This window comes from Protopterus annectens, chromosome 2.part2, assembly GCF_019279795.1.
Source record: "Protopterus annectens isolate FY-2018-M chromosome 2.part2, PAN1.0, whole genome shotgun sequence".
NCBI lineage: Eukaryota > Metazoa > Chordata > Ceratodontiformes > Protopteridae > Protopterus > Protopterus annectens.
Genome location: NC_056730.1, coordinates 622,022,225 through 622,028,308, shown reverse-complemented (window position 1 = coordinate 622,028,308; position 6,084 = coordinate 622,022,225).

Below are 6,084 nucleotides of genomic sequence, written 5' to 3'. Positions count from 1 at the left end.
AGCTTAATAAATAAGTACTCAGGAGTTTCTTGAGAACAAAACTATTCTGATATTTTAGTTTCTAAGACAGGAAAAGTTGTTTGTGGAACTTTAGTGAAAACATAATTCTGGGTTTGTGTCCAATATAATATATTACAGTATCAATGTAAAAGCTGTGAAACATAATTCAGAGGTTGTGTGCATAATGTACAAAGTATGGATTTATTTATTTATTTGACATTTGTTGACCGGGAATGCCTAACTGAGCTTGTGCCTTTTTTCAGCAGAGGTCCGGGGAGAAAATAATTCAATAACAATTAACACTGTAAAAAGAAATTTTACCAAATGTATTTTTCTTACTATCTTTTTATTTTTAATTGCTTTTACTGTTCATGAGCTATTTACATTTGTTTGGCTTATGCTTCTTTTTACTTTGATTTCACCAAAAAAAGCTGTGGTATGTAGGGATGCATGTAGGCAGCTCAGATATGATAACAAGTTCCTTCATTCACATCTGACAGCAGTCAGTTGAAGAGGTATCAAATTCCCAGCTGTTAGCTTGCTGTGCAGGATTTGTTTGAAGCTCAGAGTTACAGTATATTTATATGTGAAAAGTTGGTACTTATGTATTATCGCAACCACATTTCTGCGGCAGCAGAACATGAAAATGATAGACACTGGATATACTGGCATACTTGCACGCTTTCTCTCTAGCGTATATCATGTTCAAATGTCTACGATGCTTAACTGTTTAATTGTGAAGTAATTATTTAAAGAAAATGACTCTAGCAATGTAATTAAACATATTTTAATCCCTTCTCCCAGAAAAAATAACAAATCCTTTCCTTAAGTGACACAAACATGCTTAAAAAGGTCAAATCCAGTATTATTTTAAACAACTGTCCATTCACAGTCAACCGAGAAAGCGTAATAAAGTGTGGTTGCATAACAGTCAACCAATAAATCGCTACAAAGTGTGGTTGCGATAATACTTTGTGAAAAAAACAAACAAGTCTTCTGCCTTATGTATTCAGCTAAACTAATGCTGGTGTGCTAGAATTAATTAAATTTAATAGAAGACAGAAGATTTGTTTGATTTTTTTACAAAGTACTATCACAACCACACTTTGTAATGCTTTCTTGGTTGCATAGAAGACAGTTTAAGAGACTATGGTTTACATATTTTCACAACCACACATTCTCGGCATTCTCAGCACCATGTTATTTCACTGAGAATGGAATGCTGCCAAGAATGCCTGGTTTCCATCATACAGTTAAACTGCTGAGACGAATGCGTGGTTGCGACAATACGCAAGTACCCAAAAGTCTTTTAAGCAAAGCAATAAAGCACCAATTGCCTTGCATGCTCAAGTGAAGTAATTTCCTCTCATTTAAACTGTTTGATCATGGCATTGGATGTCATACATTTATAGCACAATTAAACTAAATTGCAATAATTAGTCCTGGGTAAATGGTGCATGGTATGCCTTTGAAGTGCAGTCAGCATGACAGCCCACATAACTAGAACTGCAGCTGTAAACATCACATGGTAGGCACAATGGGTGTGAATATAGCTCATTTAATTGTATTTTATGATGGAAGCAGTCAGTGTACCAAGGAAGAGAGCTGTTCCTCTGAAGACCTGAGTATGACTCACCTTGTGATTCCAAACTCTGAAATCTTTAGCATATCTTATCACTTTGTTATCCTCTTGGTGAGTTTTTTTTTTTTGCTATTTAGTATCACTAGTGCCATGAACCTCTTCTCATGAACTCTCTAACTTGCCTTTGAACCAGCACCAGTAAGCAGAGAAATCTTTAGTGTAAGTAGAACAGGAAAGTGTGCAGATAAGATTGTGGCATCCAAGTATGTTGCCATCTGACAGATCTGGTGGATATTTTCTAAAGAATCTACTCCAGAGACCTGCCCTATTCCCAATGGGCTAGCAAAAGCCTAATCTTTTGGCTATAAATCCCACTCTTTCATGGCACAGGCAAGCTAAAACAAATGCTATTCAACCATTCACTCTCCCTATTTGACTCATCATGGGTATTCAAAGTACTCTCAGTGAATTCTAACAACTATCAAATAGATGGCTTCTCTTACTGAGACTATCTCTATAAAAGTACAATTAGTAATAGTAAATTGTGTTGGTATTCTATGGTACCCAAGTAATTATTTCATTAAAATAGACATTTCTGAAGAGGACAAATTTGTGAAGTACTTAAATGTGACTGGTATATGATGGTCAGTTTTTGAACAAGAGAAGTAAACCGAGTGCGTCTGAACTGAGTCTTTGCAAATTGCTACAAGTCTGCTAGAATATTACAATATACATTATAAGAAGCTACTGTATATGTCTGGAACTGGAGAAGTACTAAGTAGCAATGAAATGTATGCCTGCAATTTTTGTGCTGAATAAAAGGATTAGGGTTCAACAATAACTGTGCTTAATGGTGCAAAGTGGCATAGGACTTACTGTGTTTAATGGTGCAAGGTGGCATATGACTGTACCGTGTTTAATGGTGAAAAGTGGCATAGGACTGTACAGTGCTTAATGGTGAAAAGTGGCATAGGACTGTACCAGGTTTAGTGGTGAGAAGTAGCATAGAACTATACAATGTTTAATGGTGAAAAGTGTCATGGGACTGTACAATGTTTAATGGTGAAAAGTGGCATAGGACTGTACCGTGTGCATTGCATCTTTTGGTACTTCAAATTATAGTTCATGTTTTCTGAATAAACAATAAGCAAGGAACTTTTGCTGATGTGCAGACCTTAATTAATTATTTTGTCAATTTTACTTACATATTTTAGTTGTAATAAATTACTCAAATTGTGGTGAAAAGTACATACATGGTTTCAGTTCAATATGTTTGCAAGTTGACAACACTACTGAAGATCTCCCAGACAAAAATGAATAGCATCTGAAAAATATACTTATTCTGTGAAAATTCTGAAGGAAAAATACTAACAGATGGTAATAGAATACCAGTTAAAAGGGATATACTAAGTTACAAAACCTTTAATAGATTTCCTCACAAAAACATGAATTTGAGTTTTCTCTGAAACACTTTAATATGACATTGTGGGTGGTATGGATTAGTTTTCATGAGCTTTGACTTTACTACAAATTTTAGAAAAATGGAACTGTAGCAAGCCAAGAGATGCATTTGCTATTTGCATGTACAAACATGCTTTAGTTAATTCCCCTACCATAACTGCTTCAGCGCCTCTCAACAGGAGCCCAAAGACTAAAGGAAAAAGGAAAAAGAAAATGAGAGATTGGTTTCAAATTGTATCAAGCCACTTTTAACATATGTATCTTGTGGTGAGCTGCAGTTATATTTCAGCACTTCAAATACTAACAAAAAAAAGAAGACAGAAACGTGCTTCAAATTGTAGAAAGTCACTTGTAATATATGTATCTCTTGATACAGTTACATCATCATACCCTAAGCACTTCAATGTTTTTCATTAAGGAGCTCATGTGTATATTGATAAATATATCTCAATATCTATATCTATATATATATCTATATATCTATATATATATATATATATATATATATATATATATATATATATATATATATATATACTAACACACACACACACATATATATCACACACACACACACACACACACACACACACACATATATATATATATATATATATATATATATATATATATATATATATATATGAAGGGCATCCACCCAGAAAAAAGTTCAGGAGCACCAAACAGTCAAAGCTATGCAGTAACAATGTACCCAATGCTGCAAGCTCTACAATAACTTAAATGCCTTCACCAAAACAGCATGAAAACACGAAGCTTCTCTGAACGATCTACCTTTCAGTTGTGGCTAAATGTACCCAATGCTACAAACTCTTCAGTGGCTTAAATGCCTTCACCAAAACGGCACAAAAACAGGAAACTTCTCTGTAAAATCCAAAATGAAGGATGACACTGTTATATTCTATCACAGAACCATTTAGTATTGTAAGCGCTTTCATGGCAACCAAATAAGTCGCTTCTTCAGACAAACAAATATGCGCTACTAAAGCGCCAATTTTAAAAAACAAAATACGTGACTCTCATCCAATAAACTGCCTCATAGAATTTAAAGTGCTAATGCTCACTAAACTAAGGTGCTCAACAGATTAGCATGCAATTTAAATAGTTGATTCTTATAATACTCTGGACTGTTCTTAAAATCACAAACTACATATAAATGCAGCATAAAGCAGAAATTGGACACAAACATTTATAAAAAACATATGAATGTATATGAAACTATCTAAAAACAATTGATAATATAACAAATATTTACATATACAAGCATAAAATCATTTTAATAAAAATATAAAAATATATATATATGACATGGATAGGGACATGAAAAACATGACAACCATATGCCTATATAAAGATACATAGATCTCATCTAAGCGGTCTACCTTTCAGGTAAGGCTTAATAGAGATGACTTCATTCAGCCCTTTATCCCTGTGTGCTGCCAACCTGCATATCCATTTTAACTCTGCTTGTTCCGTTTGATTTACAATGTCCCCCAACCTGGCACTGATGTTGATTACTTGTAACACTTGATATAGGAACCTATGTGCCTCTCCTTCCCTAATGGTGTGCTTTGCCAGGGCACAATATTCGTGTCCTCTTGCAAGACAATATTCATGGTCACGTATCCTTTCCCTTAGTGTCCTATTCGTTTTTCCTACATAGAAGGAGAAGCACCAGACACAGTGTGCAACATATACAACATTCTTAGTGGTACAATCACTATCACAGTTGATTGTCCATAAATGGCCTGTGGTGGGATGTCTAAAATAATGGGATTCATCAATAAAAGTACATTGTTGGCATACCCCACATTTGTGTGTCCTCTCCAGCCCTGTCCTAGTTATATATCCCAAACCACGAGTACCACACAATAATCTCTTAAGACTGTACATATTACTGAATACAAAAGATGGACTCTGTCCCACTATCCTTGCTATCTTATCATCTGCTGTAAGTATATTCCAATGTTTCCTGATGGAACATTGGATACTGCTGAGACCACGACCAAATGGCATAACAAATCCCATAGATCTTGTATTGGTGGTCTTATCAGATTCATGGTCCAGACTGATCAATTTGTCTGAGTAAAAAGGTTTGGCTCTACTCTCCCTGAGATAGTTCATCTCTCTGTGAGCTTTGTGAATTTCTTCTTCAGTGTATCCTCGTGTGGTGAAACCTTCATGAAGGCTTTCCAACTCTACATGGTAGTCCTCAGTTCTGGTGGATAGTCTAGATATCCACATCATCTGGCCTTTAATAACATTGTTGAAGGTACGAGGATGATGCATGCTCTCTTGATGGAGAAAGCACGGTTTATAGCAAGACTTTCGATGAACTTTGGTGTTAATGATGTTATTTGTCTTAAATATAGTAACATCTAAAAAGTCTATGCAATGAAGATCATGTTTGATGGTGAATCTTAAAAAGGAACTACTAGAGTTCATAACTTCATGAAAGGTGTAAAGCTCTTCAACTGTACCTCTCCAAAGGAAGAGGAGATCGTCCACAAATCGTTTATAAAAAAGAATATGAGGATGATGGACTATGTGTATATTCTCAAAGGTCGCCATGACTAAATTGGCATATATGTTAGCACAGCTAGTGCCCATGGCGACCCCTTTGACCTGTTTATAACAGGTTTGACCATACAAAAAAAGGTTATTATCCAAAACAATCTCCATTAACATGGATAAAAACTCAATTTTACTACTACTAAAATTCGAATGTGCAGTCAAATACATCTGTAGAAATTGCATACCTTCACTGTTCGGTATGCAAGTAAACAGTGAAGTAACATCCATGGTAACAAATATCATGGATTCAATCACTTCAGGGCTGAATGTTGATACTCTAACATATAGCTCTCTTAAAAGATTCTCAGAGTCCTGGAGAATAAAATTAGATGACCTCACAATATGTTTAAGCTCTTGGTCTAAAAATATAGAGATGGGCTCAGTGAGCCATCCAGAGCCAGCCACAATGGGCCTAAATTCTGGTTGTTGTGCATTCTTATGAATTTTTG